The sequence below is a fragment of the Ursus maritimus genome, unplaced genomic scaffold (genome assembly GCF_017311325.1).
Source record: "Ursus maritimus isolate PB19 unplaced genomic scaffold, ASM1731132v1 scaffold_26, whole genome shotgun sequence".
NCBI classification, from domain to species: Eukaryota; Metazoa; Chordata; class Mammalia; order Carnivora; family Ursidae; genus Ursus; species Ursus maritimus.
In genome coordinates, this window is record NW_024425119.1 from 9,383,827 (window position 1) to 9,410,273 (window position 26,447).

The window sequence follows — 26,447 nt, forward strand, 5'->3', positions numbered from 1 at the left end:
CAGGGCGTGATCCCGGCGTTATGGGATCGAGCCCCACATCAGGCTCCTCCGCTATGAGCCTGCTTCTTCCTCTCCCGCTCCCCCTGCTCATGTTCCCTCTCTCACTGGCTGTCTCTATGTCTGTCAAATAAATAAATAAAATCTTTAAAAAAAAAAAAACAGAAAAGGGTAGCTGATCATTTGAATGTCCAAGGGCAGGTGGACTTATTAAGCTTCTCTTCAAGGTTTTAAAGACCAAGCCATCTTGATTTTCCTAGATAATGGGGTCAGGTTTATGACTTTTTTTTTTTTTTTAAATAAGACATATAAGGATTGGGACAGTAATGTACTTAAGCATGAACAAATTACAACTTTTCCTTTGAGACACTGTGTCCCTTGGGGCTAAGGGTTTTAACAGATGAATACGGTCTTTTTGTGATGAAGCTCGAGAGGGTAAGCAGAAAAGTAAATCATCTACATATTGTAGTAATGTGGGGCCTCCAGAAAATTTTATATCATCTAGATCACCTTTTAAACTTTGTGAAAAGTAAGAAGAACTTCCAGTAAAACCCAGGTACATTACTGTCTAGGTATGTTGTCCTTCCCAGGGAAAGTAATGTATGGGGATTAGAAACAACAGGATGGTAAGGAATAACAATATTATTTATTGTATGGAGATCTTGGATAAATCTCTATCTTCAACCATTAGGTTTTCTTTTTTTTTTTTTTTAAGATTTTATTTATTTATTCGACAGAGATAGAGACAGCCAGCGAGAGAGGGAACACAAGCAGGGGGAGTGGGAGAGGAAGAAGCAGGCTCATAGCGGAGGAGCCTGATGTGGGGCTCGATCCCAGAACGCCGGGATCACGCCCTGAGCCGAAGGCAGCCGCTTAACCGCTGTGCCACCCAGGCGCCCCCAACCATTAGGTTTTCTTATAGATAAAACAGGGATATTTCAAGGATTGGTGCAAGGAATAATAAGTCTGGGCACTTTATGTTCCTCTGTGATAGATCTTATGCCTCGTGAATCTTCCTTGTTTATAGGGTATTCATAATTTGGGGAGGAGGTTTTAAGGGATCACTTTGGCTCTTAACAGAACGGGCACTATGAATGCTGCCGATGTGTATGAAGAATTTTTCCCATTGAGTAGGGGACACTAAAATTAATAATGGAGATGAAACTAGAGTTTGATCTTCCCTGGTTTGTAAAGTACATGTGAAAGGAAAAGGTGTTGGATTTTTGGGGGGTTACATTAGAGGGATATATATTCGGTGCAGGGGATTTGAACTCAAGAGAGAAATGGCAGTATGATATTTTTCTAGGAAATCTTGTCCTAATAAGTGGCTAGTAACCAATTCACTGAAGAGAAATAGATGTTTATCTTGCAAAAGTCTGAAGTGAAAAGGGTATAGGTTTAGAAATAGGAACATGTTGTGGTTTACTTGAGACCCCTATTATTTGAATAAATGTCTTACTCTGAGGAAGGGGGTGTTTAATTGTTGTGGGTTGAGCACCAATAGAGTAGCTCCTGTGTTCATATTGTAAGGGATTTGTCTCTGATCTGGAGATTCGTTCCCCCCAGCCTACTTAACGGTAGAATAGGAAACAGTCCCTGTGTTTCCCTGGAGTCCCATCATTGGGATGAATCTGACACTTGGCTCCTAGAAAACTCTAATCATTAGACCTTTTTAATTTGTAGCAGTCCTTTTCCCAATGGCCAGATCTTTTATAATAATGACATAATCTGATAGGGAGGGTTTGTTTGGGAAATTCCCTATATTGAATTTGGAAATTTAAAATTTTAGTTGCCCCTTTTTGGGGATCATCTTCTAGGATATGGCCTAACTGCTCAGCTAGTTTGATGAGATCAAGGGTGGATACCGTTTCCCATGCTCCTGCAGGTTCTCTTGACTAGCAGAGATAGATCTCTGTCTAAACCATTTGTAAACACTGAATTAAAGTCTTCTCTGGTGAATTCAATGTCCACAGGGAGTCTAGAATTTTCTTTTAAAACAACTTGGAGTCTACTATAGTAATCACGAACAGATAAAGCCTTTGGCCATGACACAAGCTTGATCACGTAAGAGATCTGGTGGCTGACTTAATTGGAATTCTAAAGATTGTTCAGGGCTTTTCCAATTAGCAGTTTTCATCCAGTGTTGGGCTTGACCTTCTTCAACAAGCATGTGGACTAATCGATAAAAATCAGAGAAGCCAGGTTGGTAAGTTTGAATTACAAAATTGAATTGTTTGGCAAATCTATGAGGATCCTGTTACCTTGGGAAAATTTTTTACTGTAGCTCTAAGTTCAGCTTTGGTCCATGGAACTTAGGAACCCAATGGTTTAGCAGGATCTTCAGAGGCCTCATTTTAAAAGGGAGAGTTTTAACAGGCTCAGTCAGTAAGGTTTCAGCTTTAGAGAAGAAGGGGAGTTCAGGTCAAGGAAGACATTAGAAGAAGGCAAAGGTGGATCAAGCGGAGGTGGAGCAATGGGGTCGGGGGAACCTTTGCTGGTCTTGCTAAAGAAGACGCCTCAGATTTTTTTTTTTAAATCATCTTTTGGTTGTTTATTTATTTCAGTTAACTTAACAATAGTATTTTGTAAAGAGGCAAATTTAGAATCCTGAATAAATTTAGAATCCACTAGGTATTGATTAAAATAGCTACCACATTCAGTGTGTTTGTTCTATTTCTGTGGTCTTCTTTTTTTTTTTTTTTTTAAAGATTTTATTTATTTATTCGACAGAGATAGAGACAGCCAGCGAGAGAGGGAACACAAGCAGGGGGAGTGGGAGAGGAAGAAGCAGGCTCATAGCGGAAGAGCCTGATGTGGGGCTCGATCCCATAACACCGGGATCACACCCTGAGCCGAAGGCAGATGCTTAACCGCTGTGCCACCCAGGTGTCCCTATTACTGTGGTCTTCTAAGATAGTCTGAAGAAAAGCAAGTCTGGGGAGATGGCAAGTTCCCCATAGTGGCCATTGGAGTTGTAAATTACCTTTAGTAAGGTGGGGCCATTCAGGGATCTGGAGCCCCTAAATGTGCCACTGTTAGAGCATTTAGGTGGTTGGGATTCCTTATCTCAGAGGGTTTCTTAAGGGCAAAGAGAAAAACAATTCCTGAATAGCCTGATGGGTGTGCTTTTTTGGGTTGGGAGTTGTGTTTTGTTTAACAGTGCTCCTTTCAGGGATTACTTCTTTTTTTCCTGGCTGATGGTCATTGCCCCAGTTGTCCTACAGTGACCAGGTGTCCCTTATTGCACAGAAGTTGTCTTGTAGGCAGCAGGTGACTAAATGCCAGTTTGTCCTGTGTGTGACCAACTTATCCTCTGACAAGAGTCTTTTACTTCAGACACCAAGATCTTTCATTAGCAGGAGGTGGGCCCTCTAGTAGCATTTATTTGTTCGACCTGTGCTGACCACATATATTTTTTGGTTTTGCTCTTAAGAATTCCAAAGAATTATACCAAAATTCTAGTGTGCCTCTGGAAACCAAGAAAACAAATGAGTATTCACTAAAAAGGACAAAGTCCTTAAACAGATCTCACATGAGATTAGAAAGGTCAGCTAAAAGGAGGGAGCTCAGAACGTGAGAGATACATGAACTGATCATAGGCAACAATTTCTAGAAGCAAGGAGCTAAAGGAGCTTGTGGAAGAGAGGGCACCCTGCTCCATTTGGAGGATCCTCATCCTTCATGGTCATCTCCTTTGGATTCTTCTTCTTCTTCTTCTTCTTCTTTTTCTTCTTCTTCTTCTTCATCTTGAGAGAGAGAGAGCGCGGGTGGGAAGAGGCGGGGGCGGGGGGAGACAATCTTAAGCAGGCTCCATGCCCAGTGAGGAGCCCCTCGCAGGGCTCCATCTCACAACTCTGGTATCATGACCTGAGCTGAAATCAAGAGCGGACGCCTAATGACTGAGCCACCCAGGAGTCACTGGATTGTACTTCTGATACCAAGGAATATTGACCTAAAAAAGAGGTAGAATGAAGAAACTCAAGATTGTCAAAAAAGATGAGTTTCTTTGGGATTAGCGGAGAAATTGCAATTTAGGATGCACAAACTGTAGCAAGAGGAATGTGATGAGGGTCTGGGGTAGGCTCTATTTATGGGCAGGGAATGTGAAGAGGGGAGAGTTCACTTTAGAGACTGTTAAAATCAAGAGCAGAGACCAGCTTTGAAAATTCCCGGAGCAGGCAAACCAGTCAAATCATACAAATAAAGTTCACTTCCACTTATTTTATGAGATCAACCTGATCTGGGGCATTTTTTTTTTAAAGATTTTATTTATTTATTTAACAGAGAAAGAGACAGCCAGCGAGAGAGGGGACACAAGCAAGGGGAGTGGGAGAGGAAGAAGCAGGCTCCCAGTGAGGCAGGGAGCCCGATGCGGATTCAATCCCAGCACCCTGGGATCTTGCCCTGAGCCAAAGGCAGACGCTTAATGACTGAGCCACCCAGGGGCCCCCGATCTGGGGCATTTCTTATTCATTCTCTAGAAACTATAAACAAAAGTATCCCAAGGTTCATATAAAGTAACCCCTGACCAATTCCCTATCATTTAAGAAAGTTTCAACATTATCAGTTTTCTGTAATCAGGCATTTATGGAAAATCAGTTTCTTAACGTTTTGTTTTCCTAAGCGCAGAGTGCATACGCATGAGATTTTTCATTTTATATCATCCGGTTCCATTTTACATTGAAATTCCTTCACAAAGTAAAATAAACCAAAAGGGAAAAGGAGATAAGAGAAAAAATGGATATGATACCAAAAAAACAGGCAAATGACAGTTTTAAATAAAATAAGTGCTTTCAAATGTCATCAGACTAGAAATGTTACTGTAGTTTCTCCATAAAATATCTAGAATGAAACAGACGAGTTTGAAAAATAAGACAGTTAAGTAAAAGACTAATAGCAAAACCATATTTCGTTCCACTGAATACATAGCTGGTGATGATAGGTTCCAAACAGACACAGCAGCTCCATCTACATGAAAGAAGACTGAAAGACATGTCATTCTTGCCTCCTTTGCTTAGCAACATAGGGTTGTGTTAAACCATAAAATTGAACAGTTATCCCTGAACTATGTATGCTGTCCATTGGAGAGAGAAAGCAACTCTTCCAACCATCTTTCTGCTTTATCATTGTGTTTAAGAGCAGTGTTTGTAAAGACCAGGGCCAGAAGGGGGTGGGGAGAGAGGTAAGGAGAAATGTCAGAGTATCAAAGGAAGTTTTATTGTATCTGATGTGTAACAAATACGAATATCTGAAGGTGGATTTGAATTTTGTTATGTTCCCGCATTTCAAAGGGTTTCAAACAGGCAGTGGGACTAGGATATAAACCAACTTTAGATAACAGACCCAGCCAAGAGCAGTGCTCCTCAAACGAGTCTGACTATGAGAGCAGTAAGAAACACATTTTACATACATACCTGTGTATATGTACATACAACTGAAACAAGCCATCACCAAGCAATACTTAAACAGTTATGTCGATGCATACTGACGTTGCTAAAATGATTTCCGGATCTGTTAATACAGAGTAATCTTCCGTTTGAAAAACACTGCCTTAGAGGAAAGAGTTTGGGTAGATCACTGGGAATTGAGAAAAGTGCTAATGACAACATACTGACCTATAAGTATAGGTCTTAGAAGGGCATTTAAGCCACACATGTGTATATCAAGTGAATGGAACCAAGGGAAATCTACACGCCTCGTCGCGTGGGAGTCTGGCAAGATTCCTACCCATTTGAGGATAAATAAAAATATTTTTAAAAATGGGAGTATAAAATAGAAAAAAATCTTAAATATGGAGAAAAATGATCAGAAACAGAGGAAGAGCTCAGTTTTTTAAATAGTTTACTAAATAAATTAGCTAGAAATTTAAAGTCAAAACTGCTCGTCATCAACAACAGAATATGAAAGGTATGACCTCCATGGAACAGGGACAAAAAGCTTAGGAGAGAACAGATTGAGGTTCTAGAAAAATAAGATAAAAAGGAAATAAAGAAATGAAAAGCGATAATAGAAGTACAAATTAGAATAACAATTAAAAATGCACTAAAGTTAGTAAAAAAATGAATTGACATTAGAGGATAAAGGATTGTTTTAGGCTAAAATTTGAGCAGTTTCTGAGATGATGAAGACAGAAATGTAGGGATGAAAATGTTGGAAAGAAAATACAGAAAGCAAAATAGAAAGGAAGTGTGAAGTGTATGTTTATAAAAAAGTTATAAGAAATGAGATTGAAGCAATACTTAAAAATATGAGAAGAAAAATATTTGACATTAACGTGTCTGTATTATATAAATTGATTTATTTTATATAAAGTGCTTCACTGTGTCTAATCTAATAAAAAATTTAAAATCAGCTTATTTTCTTCTTCTTTTTTTTTTTTTTTAAGATTTTATTTATTTATTTGACAGAGACAGCCAGCGAGAGAGGGAACACAAGCAGGGGGAGTGGGAGAGGAAGAAGCAGGCTCCCAGCAGAGGAGCCTGACGTGGGGCTCGATCCCAGAACGCCGGGATCATGCCCTGAGCCGAAGGCAGACGCTTAACGACTGCGCCACCCAGGTGCCCCTAAAATCAGAAGTTTATTGTAGAAAGTCACATTCTTTCCTTTGACACTTATCAAGATTACCACCTGATATTTTTCTTCTCGGTTTACATTATTAATTTACAACATAAACAGATAATGTGAATTCTTTAATTCCTGCAATAAAGTACACTTCTTCCTAATATATTACTTTTGTAAGAAGCCTTTTAAGGTATTAACAAATCTATGTTAATCAATATGATTTGTCCATACTTCTGTTTTATGGCTTAAAGTCAGTATTATATAGAAGAAAAAGATCATAGTATTGAAGACATAAAAGAAAACTTAGAAAGAAAAAAAAAGAAAGTGTAGTTAGTGCATAACATTTGGTAAGGAGAGAAATTAGGTACAATAATTACTCAAGTACATGTTTATTTTAAAAAAGAAATGTAGTGGAAAGTAAGATGACAGAATAAATATATTGAAATATATTGAACTAAAATATATCACCATGAAACATCATTAAAATACTCAAACATTAATTCAAAAGAGAATTACCAACACAGATAATAAGAATGAACAGAGAACAACATAAGTTGAAGGAATTTGAAAAGAAAATTATTTTGATATTCAGAGAAAGATAATCCGAAATAAATATAACCTGTGCCTCTCAGAGCTTCTTAATAAATGGAAAAGGCATTATAGGAATAAAGAAGTCACACTTTGCTTTCAAACTGAAAGGTCATCTTATGGATATAAAAGGGGAGAGACTTAGAGGAACAAAGTAGGGAGAGGTGATGTGCTCAGGTCCCTGATCGGGCAGAGGGATTTGCCTCAGACGAAAATGTCATAGAACGAATATAAAGATGAAAGGCTAAAAATAAAGAAATACACATTTCAAATCGCTAGTTTTTGAGCATTGAAAGTCATAATAGGGGGGCGCCTGGGTGGCACAGCGGTTAAGCGTCTGCCTTCAGCTCAGGGCGTGATCCCGGCGTTCTGGGATCAAGCCCCACATCAGACTCCTCCGCTGTGAGCCTGCTTCTTTCTCTCCCACTCCCTCTGCTTCTGTTCCCTCTCTCGCTGGCTGTCTCTATCTCTGTCAAATAGATAAATAAAATCTTTAAAAAAAAAAAAAAGAAAGTCATAATAGGGTACAATTTAAGACATGCAATTTAAGTAAGACTTCTGGAAAGATAATTATATTAGGGTCTATGGTTACCAGGCTCTCTCGAGTCTTTGCCAATGATTTTTAACTTATCAACACATGTATTTTGATTTTGATGAGATGGGAAAGACAAGAACTATTTTAAAGGAAATGTTAATGCTGTCTCAAAATCATAGATCCATTAACAACTGTGCTGATTGTTTTAACCCTATCCTTTAGGCTGCCGCCTGCCTTAACCATCAACAGGCAAGAGGGGTTCGATGAGGTGAACTGTTCTCAGTGGACTGGTCCCTGGGCTGGATCCTTTTCTCCTGCCAGCCTCCCCTCCCCGCCCTATCCCAGTAAGAAAAAAAAAATACCAGTGTGAGTGGATGCTGGGGAGACATCCAGGATACGCATGTTAGAAAAAAAAAATCTTGTTAGAGAAAAGAGATTAAATGTTTTGTGAGCTTTTATTCCTTGCCAAAAGTTATTCTAGGCATCTTTTGGTCTTGGTTTGGAAGCTGAAAGTGAAATAAGGAAGATTTTATAGTTCCTCAATTATAGTTCCTCTATTCTAAGATGACTGAGTACCGTGGGTAGAAAAGCCCCGGCAAAAATTGATTTTACCTCTCAGTAATGCTGCAACAATGGAGTTAGGATTTGCTTAAAAAAGTAACTTCTTCAGTCACTGAAAACACATTGATTGTAAAAGAAAATCAGTCTCCGAAGTTTTGTTTGATAAACAATTTTCTAAAAGGAATCCGATTTTTGATAACAAAGAATTGAATCATTTATTTCCCAAGTAAATTAATAATAAATTAATACTCGAGGGGTGTTTTCAGCGGCTTTTTTTTTCAAATGAAACTTGTTCCCATTATAGTCACTTCCTGCATGTAAAGCCTTTAGGAGAAAGTTAATGAACTTCACAAGCTTCTAAAAGATGAGATTTATAAAGAATTAAGGAGCGATTTAGGATGTGTTTTTTCCCAATCAGGGATGACTTCCTTCTCTGGGAAAAATTGAAATTTCTTTTTTCTTTTTTTCTTTCTAATTGGGCAAATATTATGGGCCATAAGAGATAAAAATCAGAGGAACTCACAGATCATGAGTTTGCTTTCTAAACACAACAACAAAATAGTTTTTAGTATTACTGGAATTGGAATGTCTTTCAACTCTGCCTAGAGATGGAAAACTTCATTTCCAAGCAACGCTTAGGCACAAAATAGAATATTGGTCTCTCACGCCAGCATTTTTAGGAGCAGCATGGGTGGGAGACACCATCTTTAGTTGCTTTCTTTGTAGGATTCTTGTTGGCTGATCTTGCCCAAAATAAACATAAAACTCCTATTGAGCTAAAAACAAAACACTGTCACTCTTTCACTAGACAATGTAAAAAAAAAATTTTAGAAATTTATCAAATATTTTAAAGCCGTCACTACACTGGCAAATTTGTATTTTCTTTTTGAACTTGAAATTAGAGAAGTGAAAAACAGATAGTTTTCTACTATCGGAAGAGTACTTTTTTGGTTGGCCTCTCAATACAGTTATACTCACTCTTCCTTGGCACTACAAATCTTCCTAAATTTTCAGATGCAGGATAAATAGGACTGTGTTTAGACACTAGACTCTTCAGGGAAAATTTGCTTATCCAGGAATTTAAACGTGACTTCCATAGACGGGCTTCAGGGATTAAATATACCCCTAGAAGATTTAAGCCCTCAAAAGAAATTGGGAGTCTAATCTTCATGGTTTAAGAGTCTGAAACTTCATCAGATTATCAGGGGTATATGAGAGCCAAACTTGATCTAATCACCTGATTTCCATTGGCTGGATTTGCACTGATTAAATTTACTTTCCTTTAAAAAGCAAACTCTCCTAGTGGAAATCTGTCTTCAGCGATTTCAGAAATGGAGTGCTGGTCATCCAAGGTAAGTTGTCATTTACCCCCAGGAGTTAGAGGAACATTGGAATAGTAGAAAACTATTATCAAGGTTGTATAATTCTTTCAGGGCAAGCAAGCATCCTGGAGATGTTAAGGGAATATTGACCTGGGTCACATGAATTTAAATACTAGTGACTCCATGTCCAGGGCATGCTTTTAGATGGAGGGAATGTTGCATAAAGGAAATATTAGTATTGAACTCCTTCACCACTCAAGAGCTGTGAGCTCTGGAAAGTTATATATAATTGTAAATGTGCTCGTGAGGATTATGGTAGTATGAAAATGGAGCATGACTTCACTGCAACTATATTGGATTTTTCATGAGCCCAGTGTTGGGTACAGAATCACAGTGGCATTGAGGCAAAGCCATAGACTATCAAACTCTCTCCAACTTGACTTCCGTGACCTGATTGTCTATGAATGTTCTGACTAAACTCTACCAGATAAAATTTAAGTTTGTGGAGATAACTACAGCTTTTAGTTTCACTTTATCTTCTGGGGGACAATATTCAGCAAAAAGACACCCACAAATGTCAAATTTGGTTATCAACTCTGTCCAATAAATCTAATTGCTCCAGTACGCTCAGTCATCTCACCAAAATGAGAATCTTCTAAATTTTATTTTCCAGAATCATTCACTGGAAATTCCTTTGAACATACTCCAAAAAGAGGATATCTCCCATACAGGTATCATTTTCACAACATTGTCCCTCTCCTCAGAATCTGTATGTGTTATTCTTTTAGCTGTAGCCTTTAGGATCCTTAATATTTATCTATTGACTTTTCAACACTTTTCTATCTTGGTTAAGGAAAGGAAAAAATCCAGGCCAAAGAGAAGACTATATCTCTAAATTGTCAGAACTTTTAGGAAACCTGAATGAATACAGTAGGCCACTTCTCATCTCTCTCAGACTGTGCTTGTCTCTCTCTCTCTCTCTGTTTGTTATCTAACTGTTGTTTGTTTGTTTGCTTTGACTCTCCATTGCGCCCACTGTGCCGTAACTCTAATTCATGAAGCGGGGGTGTTACTCCATGTTGAATAAGAGGAATATTTTTCGTGAAATATAATTTCCTTAGGAGAATCCACTTTTCAGCAGGTTTTTTTCCCCCTGTATTATCAGATAAACCCATCGTTGGCCATGAATTTCTAGTAAAGTTTTTACCAAACTATGAAATGGAAGAAGATGTCCAAATGCTATTGGAGATGCCAGCAAATGGAGGAAAAGAACTAGCGGGAAAGAATGGTGTTTCTCAGGCTACTTTGCCAGGTTTGTGTGTCTCTATGAGAGGTTTCAAAGATAACTGGGGTGGGGTACAAGTGTAGAGATGAGATGTAAGAGACAAGATATTTTTTTTTTTAAACTTGAAGTAATACATTTATTTTTTTTTATTTTTTTTATTTATTTTTTATTATTATTATTTTTTTAATAATGATTTTTTATTATATTATGTTAGTCACCATACAGTACATCCCCGGTTTTCGATGTAAGGCTCGATGATTCATTAGTTGTGTATAACACCCAGTGCACCATGCAATATGTGCCCTCCTTACTACCCATCACCGGCCTATCCCATTCCCCCACCCCCCTCCCCTCTGTAGCCCTCAGTTTGTTTCTCATAGTCCATAGAAGAGACAAGATATTTTATTATTGGTTCCTTGTATTTGCTTAGGACCTACTTCAGAATTTTAGCCTCTCTCAGTTGAATTGCTCATACATATAGTCCCTCTTTCACGTATATATTTCTACACGCATGGATCTTAATCTCAAATATCCCTGAGTCAGGAGAAACTGACATTTGTCATTTCCCCTTCAGGGCTAGTTTTCTTTGAAGTGTCAAATTTGAAGCTGGATGATCAGAAGGGAGAAAAGACATCCTTGGTTTCTGAGAGGAACCGCGGTAGAGCGTGTGAGTCAAGAACAGAGAAGATACTAAGGAAAACTCGCCACCACCCCAGAAAAAAGGTAAGGCCAATGGCGATTTGTGAGTAAAATTCACTCTCAAGATGGACATTTATCTTTATGTCAGAGGCCTCCTTAAGAGGAGAATTGCCTTTAACTTGGTAACATTCGGAAATAAAAATGGTGGTTTCGAATACTTGAGGTTCCCCGAAGTTCTACTCATCTGGAGAGTACACGAACATGAAAATTTTACCGTGATTATAAAACAGAATGAAATAAATACAGTTTTCTTATTTTTAAATTAAATAAGATCAAATAATAAATATAATTTATTTCTATTTTAATGAAGGCATACCTGCCCCATAAAAAGGAGAGAACATTTCTCAAAATGTTGTATGAAACAATGGAAGAGGTGAAGAGCTGCGTGAGTACTTTTTCTCAGTCTGCCCCTAGGCACTAAATACTCTCTCTTCCCAATACCTTTATCCGTCTCTTTGCAAGGCTGCTTTGGCTTGACCAGCAGCTGTGGTCTTAGGTTCACATTAACAATGAAACCCACGAGACACAACAGGCTTCGTCCTGCCCAGTTTACTTTCTTTATGTAAATACACAGGATAGAGGCTCCTGGGTGGTTCAGCCCAGTAAGTGTCTGACTCTTGGTCTTGGCTCACGTCATGATCTCAGGATTGTGAGATCGAGCCCCACGTCGGTGCTCAGGGTAGAGTCTGTTTGAGACTCTCTCTTCCCCTCTCTCTGTCCCCCCCACCCATGCACTCTCTCCCTCTAAAATAAATAAATAAATCTTTAAAAAAAATACAGCAGGAAAACCCGCAGCATTGTCAGGAACAGCATAACAGAGGCCTCCCAGAACCACATTCTGAAATCCCTAAATCATGTAGTGCTAAGGTCATAAGGTCATGAAAGATGAGGTGGGATTGGCTCAGATCACCTCAGCTCAGGGCAGCCATCAGACACTGGTACTTTCAGTTTTTATGCTGTTAGTCACATAATCTCTTCCAGTGCTCATCCCGGGTATATGAGACCAGCCCTCTTCTCTGGTGTTGTTACAGGGTTCTTGTCTCAAGGGGTAAGAGAATGAATCTCACAGACACAAAATGGTGAAGTGAAATAAAAGTTTATTAAGTAAAGGTGAGAGCAGAAAGGAAAGAAAAAAACTCCCTAGAGTGAGAGGGGTCCCAAGTGGGCTGCCACTGTGGGCTGCCACTGGCAGTCTTTTATTGAGCACTGACGGGAAAGTTCGTCGTGGCCTTGAGATTCTTGTGCTGTCTTGGTTTGAGCAAGGACTGTTGATAACATTCTTAGTGGCTTATTTCTGCTTTGAGGTCTGGTCATTTTCTGTGGTTACATGTAGCTACCATAAAAAATACCCCCTAACATCCAGGGCAGGGGCATCTGGTTTGTTCCCTTATCTCTTGTTCGCCCTGTCTCAGCATCTCTGCCTGGCAGGGATAGTTCCAGAGCCAGTGAGGGGCCTCCTCTCTTTCCCTGCCTACCCCTTAACCCTTTCCCTACTCAGTGTCTGTGCTTATCATTCAGGTTACTCTTTACTCAATAAACTTGACAGTGAGTCCAGAGTCTCATTTATCTCACATCTGAGGTACTCATAAATTATCTGAATTAGTATTTCAAGGAGGATTTGACCAAAAATAAAATCCTTGCGCATCCTTGAGGCTGGAAGAAAGGTCAGCTGTTCAGCCGCCCATAGCTTTTATTTTTCTTTCTGTTCCTTTTCTTCTCTTTGCTCCTCCTCACGGTTCTCTCTCTCTCTGTATGTGAGCGTCTCCCTTCTTTACACACACTGTCTCTCTTAGTATTGTGATGGAAATCTTACAAATTTAATCTTAGTCTATTGTGTTCTTTGGAATACCATGAAAGCATATGGAACACGCTCTTCAGGCCAATTATGAGAATATTTCTTTTCACACTTTTTTTCTGAATTATGTACTTTACCCAAGTCCCTAGCTGCCCACAAACACATGGAAGCTGTACAATTAATTTGAACATCTTTTAAAAATTTCTTCCAGGAACGACTTGTTTCAAGTATGCTACATCTTCTGAAATGACCACTGCTTTTAGAAGATCAGCCAGCTGGAAATATTTGTGGACTTTCTTTCAGTGACTCAAGATTTCAAACAGTGAAACATTGTGAATATCTGGTAATGATTTCTACATCAGCCCATGCTTACCGGTCCCCAGCCCAATTCCAGAGCAACACCTAAACTTGAGAAATTATTTCTTAAAGGAAACTGTAATTCTGAGAAATGGAGACTCCAATGACTATACCTTGTTGGTATAAGAAACTATATCAAAAGATGTCTAGATATTGAATTATTCTTGTATATTCTGTGAATAAAATCTGTTTTTTATATATTTCTGGATTGTATTTGATAGCATTTCATTTAGAATTATTTATACTCTTAATTGATATGGCTTAATTTTTATTTTTGGAGCCATATCTCTGGGTTTGGGCATTAAGCTGACTCATAAAATGAAAGTGGAGGTCCAAGTTGGGGGAATAGTTGACATATTATTGGAAGTCCCCAGCTCGCTAAAGGTTAACTATAACTCAGTTAGGAAACCACATCTAGGTGCCTTTATTAGTAAAATAATTTTGCTAATCTCTTCTGTGGTACTTATTCTCTTCTAGCTTTCGATTACTTTTATGTCAATTTTAGTCATTTACTTTATACTAGGAAGAGTCTACTTTCTCTTTCTTTTCAAATTATTGTACTGATACTCACTATAATAATCTCTTGTAATTAGTGAAACTATATAATATATTGCCCAATTTAGGACTTTTGAGGTAAAACGGCCATTAGTAATAATTATTTGAGGACAACTGGCACAAGTGAGTAGGTCCCAGGCCCACTAGTACATAAGTTTAGTATATAAATTCGTCACTCATAAATTATTCATCGCTCATTTAGGCAGAACTTATGTATCCTTCCTCATTCCAATGCTGGTTTTATGGCTCTCTTTTCTTACAGTTTTGTAAGACCATTTGTTTTACATTTATTTTCAAAGAATTTGCTTTTAGAGTTCACTGCTCTTTTAAGTGTGATTTTCTATTTTATTTTTTACTTTGATCATTATTAATTCACTCTTTCAAATATCTGAAAATTAGCTTTTTGTAATCTTTTTAACTTCATAAAGTGAGTCATTAAGATCATTATTTGTAGTCTTTCTTTGATTAGCATATTTTAAATCAAACATTTCCCTCAGAAAACTACTTTTATTCTGCTCTGGTGGTTGTGGTATGAAGAGTCTGATTTTCATTTCTTTTTAAATAGTTGGTAATCTCAGTTCTGTCAACCCTATAGTTTATTTGCATAACAGGTTTTAGATTTCTATTTCTTTCTTGCTATTTTTGAGAGAGAAGTCAGGCTTTTTGTTCAGTTATTTTTTTTCAGTTTTCTCTCTCTCTACTCATGTGGGAAGATGTCTTTCTCATGCAGTTCCAAGGATATCTGGGCCAAAAGAATTTTCTAGAATCCATGTTTCAGAAGTTTCGATTACCCTCCTTTTAAAGCTCTTTTATCTTTTCAAATCACAAATCAGTTTCCCTATAATTTTTCTTTCCTTGATAATTTCCTGAAGCCTGATTGGCTGTCAATCAGGTTTGTTACACGTATAAATGTTTCATATAGGCTATTCATGTCTAAATATCCATTATTTTAAAACATTCCCAAGCACCCTGGATGTCATCAAACTTAAACCTCTCTTTCTCAGGGAAATGATTTTAAAGCAGAGAGAGTATTTGAACTTGTAAAACTGATGTTGGATTCCAAATAAGTTACAGTTTTAGCAAATAAATTAAGAAGACCTCTTTTACTTGGTTGCTCTTTTCTGGTGACTTTTTGTCATTGTTCTGAAATAGTCTTATTTCCAAAATGAAGTAATTTTTCTGCTGTGTGAGTATTTGTTGTAATGTATCTATAACACTGAATAACTCCGATTTAGGCAGTTTATCCTTTTGGGGGCTCTGTATGGCTTATTCAAAAATCATCAAAGTTTTGGAGAAATCACATACATTTCTGTCTTACTGTTATATCCCTTTTTCCATTCTCATCTTCAATGCATTTCCGAGTCAGAGAAGGACATTCTTTTTGTCCTGTAATTCGAAAATAAGATTTCATGACAGGCCAACATTTCCGCATCTTTGACACGGCCGGCAATAATGACAATCATCTGTGGGCACATGTCCTTCTAGGCCATCTCCTTCCATTTCTGTAATGTCAGAAATCTTACTGAAGTGCTTCTGCACATTTTGAGGAAGCTGAAAAGTGAGAACTCTTTCATTATGAAAACCTTAATACTACAGGTAAGCGAATTACATTCTTTTAAGCCATATGTACAGGATATTTTTCTTTTTCTTTGGTTAGAATTTATAGACTAAATAGAATTTGTCAAAATTTATATTTTCATGGTCTCATGTGAAAAAATCTAGTTTGTATTTGGAGAAGATATCAATAATCTTTTGTTTTATATTTTCTGTGGTTTTGTTAAAATCTTCATAGAAATCAAGGAGAGGATTTGAAATTTCATTTTTCAAATAAGAGTGCCTAAGATCTAAGGAGAACATTTTTGTGAACGTAATTTGATAAAAGTTACTAGATATGCTGTTGAAATCATGATCTTTGGTAAGATCTGAAAAAAATGGCTTTATCCTCTAAGGGACCAACAGACACATCTGTCCTCAAAATTTCCCTCTTGTTTGCCCAAGGGACATTTTAGCTGTGACCTTTAAATCAGGAAATGTAATTTTACTTAGTTTTTTATATATATAGGGATGGATGCAATTATGTGTGTCCCTTCAAGTGGTATGCCCAAACAAATTCAGTGGCTATCATTTTAACCAAGTAATTGCTTTGGGAGATGAAAAAATCTTTTGGTTAACTTTGGAGTAATCACCTGCCATACTGTAGACTTGTGAAATTCAGTCTTTTCCTTTAAAATCACTTTGAGGTATGACTAACATACAAAAAAACTGTATATATTTAATGCATACCATGATGAATTTGTAGATGAATATATACCTGTGAAATTATCTCCTGTGCCATAAACATTTCCATCACTTCCAAAAGTTTCCTTCCACCCTCTTTATTATTATTATTATTATCATTTTTTTTGAGAGTTTCAGTGTTCATGTGCTTTTATATCCTTTTCTCTACCATGTTCAATCCCACATTGTTTTCTGCATATTGTGCAGGATGCTCTTTTGGTTAACGCCCTGATCCAGTTGCATGTATCCTTTCACTTATCATTAAAAGAACACACTTAGGGGCACCTGGGTGGCTCATTACATTAAGCATCCACCTTAGGCTCAGGTCATGATTCTGGAGTCCCGGGATTGAGCCCAACAGGGAGTCTGCTTTTCCCTCCCCTTTCCCACTGCTCCTTCTCTCTCTCTCTTTCTCTCTCGCTCACCCTCTCTCTCAAATAAATAAAATCTTTAAAAATAAAATAAAATAACACATTTAGCCCCCCCCCTTTTTTTGTAATGTCTGGGTGATGCTGGCCTTGGTATATGCCTTGGACTGAATGTATCTCCCCAGAGTTCACATGTTGAGGCCCTAATCTCCAGTGAGATGGGTTTTACAGGTGAGACCTTTGGGAGGCACTTAGCATTATATTAATTCATGAGGCCGGGGGCCCTCCTGATGGGATTACTGCCCCGATGAAGAGAGGAGGAGACACAATATCTCTCTCTACACCATGTGAAGACACAGCAAGAAGACGATCATTTGCACATGAGTAAAAGGAGTCTCACCAGATCCAGACCATGCTAGCACTCCGATCGCAGACTTCCAGCCTCCAGAACTATGAAAAATAAATGTTTGCTGTCTAAGCTACCCAGTCTATGATGTCTTGTTAGAGCAGCCCAAACTAAGACTATCATGCAACCATTTTCATTTTTATTATCTGAACTCTTATACCACATAATCAAAACAGTCACGATGTCAAAAATTAAAGTCACACTATCTTAGTACAGAGCGCAAATAGTTCACAAAGTTACCGATGGATTGTTAATGTTTATGACCATGACACACTTAAGTTCCATGTTTAAGTAGCATCACTTTGAGTGACGAGATAATGGATGGTCCATTTTTGTGACCCAAGGATCATGGTTGTCTATATCAGTGGTTGGAAAAAAAACCAGTAACAACAAGAGGCTGATGATGTCACATACATTTGATGTTCAAAACAGTGTTGTTTCCAGCCCCTATATTTTGTATCATCATACGTGTTTTGTACTGATTCTCCAACTTCTCATTTCCAAAAATCTGGATTTTTTTTGCATCCTGGGGAGTGACTAAATTCCTGGGAAATAGGATTTTCATTGCTGTTAGTGGGACAGACTTTGGTAAATCAAGATGGTTGGTCATCGTAGGGTATCCATTCTTACTGAGACATTGTGAGAGAAAAATCTGGCTCTGCATGAGGATCTTATTGCCCTGCTCTTATGTCAACAGTTTTTTTTGGGGGGGGGGGAGGATCTGTTTTCTTTTTTGCTGTGGTGTTGGAATGATCTAAGGTGCCAGTGAGAAAGCACAGGGGAGGGAAATATTCTAAAAATAAATAGTTTAAATTCTGAGATCTAACCCTACCATACTTAAAAACATCTGTTGAACACATTAGACTCAGTTTGAAAATGAAAAGCAAACAAACACTCAAGCAAAAAAAACAGACTCTTAACAGAGCTTGCTTGGTTTGCAGAGCAGAGGGTCACAGGATAAACAAGTAGCTTTTGCTACAAATGCCCTTTCATCCACTTCTTATATATTCAGAGTTGTGGGAAGATAATTAGTTGAAAAGCCATTTTTTCCTCCAACAATGTATCTAATTTTCATCAGAAAAATAATAGAGAAGAGATTAACTTGTCATTATTTTGCTAGAGCACCACAGAAGGATAATTTGCTAAGGGTTTCCCATAGAACAGGCACTACCTTAAGAATGTGACACTTATTAGCACATTTAATCCTTACAGTAATCCAATGATGGAGCGTCTACTATTATCTCAATTTTACAACAATTTAGCCAATTGCTCAAACTGGGACTTGATCCTGTTTTTAATTTACATTTTAAAAGCTAAAGCTGAAATCATCATTGGGAAAAGAAATATTAGAGCTAATAAAATGATTCAACAAAATTGTCCGATAAAAGCTAAAAACACCTAAACCAAGAATTTTAATATGCCAAAAACCCAGATAGAAGAAAAAATAAAGACAAGAGCAGTTTACAAAAACATTTTTTTAAATTAAGAATAATATTATTGAGAATAATATACTTGTCCGATTACTAAAACTTTATGGCGAAATATACATAGTTGAAGGCACAGACACAAATTTCTTTAGTAAGGAAACTAAGTCTTCATGAAAGAGTTCAGTTATTTTCAAACACATCTAAATCTGTGGAAAGGACTGCCAAACTTTCTGAAGATTCTACTGTCTGGTCATTTTGGGAGAGAATTCCTCTCTGGTAGCACCTAACAAAATAAAAGTTAGGCTTCAAAACAAATGGGGGTGTGTGGAGAGCCCTACCTTAATGATTTCTTGGAATATTAAAGAAAAGTACTAGTATCATCTTCTCTGGCCCCCCTTCGTTAATTTTTTTAAAAATTTTGTTTTTATTATTTTTTAAAAGATTTTATTTATTTATTTATTTGAGAGAGAGAGAGAGAGAGAGCATGCGCCTGAACGTGGGGAGGGGCAGAGGGAGAGAGAGAAGCAGATTTCCCACTGAACCTGGAGCCTGATGTGGGGCTTGATCCCAAGACCCTGAGTTCATGACCTGAGCAGAAGTCAGATGCTTAACTGACTGAGCCACCCAGGCAACCCCCCCTTTTTAAAGAAATAAATAAGAAGGAGAATGGAGAAGATATTTTATTACTGTATAGAAGCTTACTTACAGGGTTGGTGTTACAAGCTGAACTGTGCCCCCCATTCCCAAATCCATATGCTGAAGATCTAACCCCCAGGACCTCAGACTGTGACTGTATTTAGAGATGGGGCCATAGAAGAGAAGATTAAGTTAAAATGAGGCCGTTAGGGTGGGCCTAATCTAATCTCACTAGTGTCTTTATAAGAGGAAATTTGGACACACAGAGACACACCAGGAATTTAGTACCCAGAAGGAAGACCATGAGGACATAGCAAGAAGGACGATGGCCACAGGCAAACCAAGGAATAAGGACTCAGAGGAAACCAAACCTGCTGACACCTTGATATTGGAATTCTAGCTTCCAGAACTGGGAGAAAAAAAATGTGGGTTGTTTAAGCCCCCCAGTGTTGTATTTGTTACAGCATTTCCAGCAAACAAATGCAGACAAGAGTAGAACCATCTTCCCCTATGCAGGTTAAAAGGCCCAGGATGGGGGCGCCTGGGTGGTACAGCGGTTAAGCGTCTGCCTTCGGCTCAGGGCGTGATCCCAGTGTTGTGGGATCAAGCCCCACATCAGGCTCCTCCGCTATGAGCCTGCTTCTTCCTCTCCCTCTCCCCCTGCTTGTGTTCCCTCTCTCGCTGGCTGTCTCGATCTCTGTCAAATAAATAAATAAAATCTTTAAAAAAAAAAAAAAAAGGCCCAGGATGCCAGTGAAGTGTATCTGAGATTACACCTCCAAGCTGCTGTTTGCATTTTTCAGTTACGCTGGGGCTGGGAACAGCCCAGACTACTCACCAGAAGGTAAGGTTATTAGATAAGCAATTAACTCAAAACTATAAAAATTACCAAAAAGGTGTGTTAGTCCCATATTATTCTTGGATAGATTTTTTGTTGTTGTTAAAAATTCACACTTGCTTGTTTAAATACCAAATTGCACAGTCTTCGGCAAATCAGACTGGTATAGATAATGGCAAAATGAGAGAAGTTCCACAAGGAATATTATAGGATGGGGAGAGTCCTCTGCAGAGGACGCGGAATATTTTTTGAGTAGCCATCAGGGCACCGGGGACAACCAGAAGACTGAAACAGCTGACACCTCCCCCCTCCAGGTAGTCCAGAGGCCAAACACTGTTCCAGGATCAATCCAACTAGGGCTGTCTGTTAGAGGATGTTGGAGATAAAGGTACAGCTTGGGGAAGCCCGGGGCTTCCCAATGGGGTTGTGAAGGCTATTTTCGTGGAAGGTCCTGGAAGAAAGTAGGGGGAACTGGGGTAATAGGATTTATATCTAGAGCCTGGAGAGTGCTGAGATTCACATCTGGGCAGCCAAGGCCACCTTGGAAGTCCAAGGGGCAGGTATGGGTACCTGGAGAACTCAGATCTGGCATGAGGTGTTGACCAAGAAGAAACTGTTAAGCAATTACAAGCATTTATATGGGGTCTATGGAATCCAATCCTAGAGACAGAGTGGATGAAAATCAAAAGTGAGCTTTGAATTGCAAATGGGGAATACAGGCTTGTAAAGGCAAAACCCACAAGGTTGCATAACTTGTTTTGAAGGAATTGGTGCCAATAGAGTTAAAAAGACTATCTAATACACAACTGCTATTTAGTTAATAGATGCTACATTATCTCTGTTTCACTCCAAAATAAAAGGATGTAGTCTACAAGATGGTCTGGGTGCAACTGACAAGTTGCAATTGACAGAGTCAAAAGTTCGTGGTGTTCCAAAAATTGAAACAGGAGACATGCATAGGTCCTGCTTTCTCAATATCTTCCTGACCCTATTCTGAGTGACTCTTTTAGCCATGCTTATTTCACGTTGGAATCTTTCACATACGTTCTTGCAAGAGTCTGAGGCGTACTTCCCTTACCAGAGATTATCCCCATCCCTCTCCCTCAAATCGAAGTACCCACCTATGATACTACATATTTTACAAATGAGAAAACTGAAGCAGAGATGTTTAATAATGTGCCCAGATTGCAAGTGGTAGGGTTGGTATTTTAGCCAAGGTGGTGTGCTTCCTGAGTCTATGCTTTTCCTACTATACCAAAATGCTTCGACAATGAAGTAATTAAATAATTTATAAGAAGTAAACCAGAAATAATACCACATACATCAGTTACTACACTACACAAGTGGATTGAATTCTCTCATTAAACCATAGACTATCAGATTGGGCTAAAAAAAGAACATTCAACTGAAAACAATTTACAGGAAACATTTAAAACAGGAATGCTATAGAAAGTAAAAAGTAAAGAAATGGGAAAATGGAAAATGTACCCAAACAAATTAGGAGTTGTGCTATCATCAGCGTACAAGATGTTATTTAATGTTGAAAACAGTAAATTGGTTAATCATTAGCATTACGTTATATATAGCAATAAAGGGTAATTTATCAAGAAGATACTAAATCAGAGAACATAAATGTATAAACATTAGATGAACATTAGAGACACAAGAAGTTACTTATTTTTAGTAACAGCATTGAGTAAGCACAGAGAAAAAGTCAATAATACGAGCAACACTTTATTTAAAACAAGTCTGAAAACTCTTATATGCCTTAAAGACACTATATTTGTAAAAAATGATCATTTATGTTGTCACAAATAAAATTTTTAACAGATTTTATTAAGTATTGATTTTACTGTTCACAGTCTCTGATCATAATATTAATAGGGAAAATGATCAAAGTGTTTTGGGGTTGTAGGGTTCTTGTCTCATGCAGTCAAAGAATGAAACTTGCGGACACAAAGGAGTGAAGTGAAGTGAAAGTTTATTAAGTGAAGGTGATAACAGAAAGGAAAAAAAAAGCTCTCTAGAGTGAGAGGGGTCTAGATGGGTTGCCACTCAAGGCTTTTTGGTTGGTCTTTTTTTTTTGAAGATTTTATTTATTTATTTGACACAGAGAGAGAGAGAGAGCCAGCGAGAGAGGGAACACAAGCAAGGGGAGTGGGAGAGGAAGAGGCAGGCTCCCAGCAGAGGAGCCTGATGTGGGGCTCGATCCCAGGACTCTGGGATCACACCCTGAGCCAAAGGCAGACGCTTAACAACCAAGCCACACAGGAGTCCCATTTGGTTGGTCTTTTATAGGGAACTTGGTAAATATCTCATCGATAACATTTAAGACAAACAGGGTGGATTTGTAACTTCATGAAAATATCTCGTCTATATTTAGAATAAGCAAGGTGGACTCTTTATATACCTTTCTCTCTGGTAAATGTCTCATCTATAACATTTCTCTACATCTGGGATTTCTGTGAACCCGGTCACCAAGCCCCCCGCATGGTAGCCCCCTACCTATCTCTTCCTACCTACCCTCACCTGTTCCTTACTCAAAAGGATTTTGTTCCCGGATCCAAAACCAAACAAATACATCAACAAAAAACAGACAAGCAAGCAGTCATTTCCTATAGAAATTAAGAAATGCAGTCATAGATAAAAAAGTAATGATCAAAACAGAGTTATAAAATATTTAAAATACAGTAAAATGACTAACATTTTAAACAAAATATACAGGGAAGAACACCAAAAGCAATCCTTCAAGGAATGCTCATAATTTTAAATGTGTTCATCAAGAAAAACTAATAAAAGTATTCACTGCCCATTTTAAGGAGTTAAAAATATTAAATATGAATTTTGAGATTTAAAACGCATATTTTTTTTTACCTAAGGAAACGAAGGTGTTGTAGTACAGAGAAGTTTCAATTTCAAGTCAAAATACCCAGTCTAGAGCCTTTGCTCTGTCGTTTCCTTGTTCTGTGATGTAAATAAGAAATGATCTTTGTTGTGCTTTGGCTAAAGCACACAACAGGAAAAAAAAATTGGTTAAAGAAGAAAACAGAAACCCCAAATTACTTGGCAAAGTAGCTCTGATTATAAAAATATTTTATTTTAATTGAAAAACCTCACTGTACTGGGAACTATTTGGATAGGGGATAATAGTCCTCTATATAGATAACCAGACTAATTTGTTGAAGGTTAGAGGCCAGAGTAAGTTACCTTGGCCAATAGTCAGCTATTCCCCAGCCAAGAGCCTGCCACCAGCTGGACATTTGAAGGAGGCCACCCTAGATCATTTGGCCAGGTTGACCTCAGATACAAGAGGAATTTAAGCAGAACAATCAAGCCGGCCCAACCCAGTCAGCCTGGCTGATCCATAGAATTACAAAGAATAATTAATGGTTGTGAATTTAAAAAATATGATTTGTCAAAATATTTTTTACTAAGGTATCTCTATCTTCTCTAATAGTATATATGTCTTTCTGTATTCAAGTAACATAATTGCTGTGTCCTCTAATTGGCACTAATTCGTAAAAAAAAAACAAACCTGTAAGTCAACATTTATAGCCATTAAGTTAGTTTTGCCTGAATCTACAATTTACTCAGACAGATAACCTACTTTACATTTATTCTCTTTTAATTTAAATTAATATTTTAGTGAAAAGTCTGGTTTGAGAGACAAATCTAAAATTTATTTGCTATTTAAACTCTGAAATATCTTGCATTAAGTGGTATGAAGAGTTACAAGATAACAAGGGAAGGTGATTTCAAACAGAACTGTAACACTGGTAGAGAAAATGAAAACTGGTTTATATTTAATGTAATCTCAAGTATCAACGGCACTGAAACTAAATAGAAGTCTTACAGCTGCAAAGTAATCATAGGACTGAATGGACGTGGGCTGAATGTTGACTCCACATTCAATGAGTGAGAATTGAATTTCCTTTCGAATAATCTGGGAATAAATCAATGCTCTTTTGCCTATTGAAAGCTATTTCTTCAATTTCTCTTCATTTCAAATATTCAAAATTATTTTGACAATGTTATTTTGACACATCCTTAGGAAAATTTTCTAAAAAATTAAATAACTCATAATATGCCTCCAATATATATACCAACACACAAACCAAATTATGACAGCAAACATTTTCCAGATAGAAAAAGACACGGTTGGTTTTGATTTCTACCTTGTCATCTTCCAGAAACAAAAATGAGGAGGGAAAATGTGCTGAAAACTCAGGGAACTAGTAATGGAAACATCTGGTTATTACAAAAGATAAACACATTCAGTTTCAAGTTGGTGGCTTTTCTGCATCATTATAAACACTTGCAGTGTTTCATATGGCCTCACTAACATAGTAATCTTTGATACTCACTCATTCAACATTTTTGAGAGAGAACGTTTTGAGAGATCGGTAAATATTAGTTTCTAATTTTTAGTAGAATAATAAAGGATAGAATAATACTAAACACCAACTCAAGTACATGTTTTATTTTTTCATGATTTATTGTCTCAACAATATAAGAATATAAATTTGAGAAGTTCGATGCTGTACTATTAGATACATGAGGCTCAAATTTTATTCCTTAAGAATAGAAAATGTGTTCTTTTAAAAATCAACTTGGGGCCAACGTACAGCACAGGACCTAACACACTATACCTATCTTTGAAGTTATTTTAATTTAAAAAGAGTTAATTCTTTCCCTTCTTAGCAAATGATTTATCAGGTACAAAGCCTGAAGCATCAATGACTGCCATGTTAGAAGTGCTGAACCTTTCACAGCTTTTTAAAAAAGCTACAACATTTAACATTGACATAATTTGCTCATTATTTAGGAAAACAAATTACCAATAAAAACGTATTTTATGCAAAAAATCTATCATAACCTTTATAGCTTTCATTGTTCTGATATTGGAATAATTTCATAATAAACTGAAATTAGTTGTGAGGCAGTACCCACACAATCCAAGACATTTAGAACGCTTGCTTGGAATTCAGAAACCAATGTAATCATTTTGCCAGTCTCTTTTTTTTTTTATAATTTATTTTATTTTATTTTATTTATTTATTCAACAGAGATAGAGACAGCCAGCGAGAGAGGGAACACAAGCAGGGGGAGTGGGAGAGGAAGAAGCAGGCTCATAGCGGAGGAGCCTGATGTGGGGCTCGATCCCAGAACGCCGGGATCACGCCCTGAACCGAAGGCAGCCGCTTAACCGCTGTGCCACCCAGGCACCCCTATTTTGCCAGTCTCTTACTGGCTGGGAACTCCAGTCGATGGTCCTGACTCCTTTGGCCGTTGCCCCGGGCATTGTTTAGAACACGCAGGACATGTTATTTCATGAACTAAATTACTGTACTTCAAGCACAGACAACCTGGCATCCCACCTGGGAAGCACTGCCCTGGTCACTTTTTCTATGACCTACTGAAGGGTCAGTTGCCAGGGCACATTCCTGAACTAGGGCTTCAGCTTTCAGAATGCCAGGGGGTGTCAGTGCCTTATAAGCCAGGTTGTGGAAGACAATGAGGACTGTTTCAGGCTCTTGCAGGTGAACCCAAAGGTCTTCACACACATCCTGACCCCATAAGGGCCCACTCGTGATCATTCATTCCTTGGCTTCCCATCATCCAAGACATTGGGTTAATCTCTTTAGAACAGTCCAATAGTCAGTACAAAGGGCTAATGGCCAGGGTTTATGAGTGATCACCACCAGCCAGATCACTCCGAACTCAACCTACTGGCAGGAATGGTTTGTTCCTGCTTCCTACCAGATGGTGTCAGCATTGGGCTGAACAGCGTCGACAGTCCTTGCGACAGATTTCCTTGACTAGATCACGCTGTATACCAGGCATCAGAGGAAATTTATCTTGCTCCCTCTTTATAGGAATAGGGGTGGGGGCATCTGCAGGATCTACATGCTAGTAGCACCCACTTTTCTAGAGACAGTGCTCCTCTGCTGCAAAGAGGCATGTCACTTAGTCAAAGTGGGGTTTTGAGCCATGACAGAGGTGAATCGATGGAACATATTGCAACCCATTCCTTGCTAGACAGGAAAGTTACCATAATGTGCTGTCCTGTGGTGAGCAGCTCTACTTGGGGGGGGGGGGGCTGTATGCACTGCTAGGCATGATTACTTTATGGGGGTATATCAGGTTTCTGGCGCCTTCTAGAGCTGAGACCAAAACCTAGGAGCAGTCAGTCCTGTTGTTTCTGCCACAGTGTCCGGCCCATACTTTGCAGAGTCATGG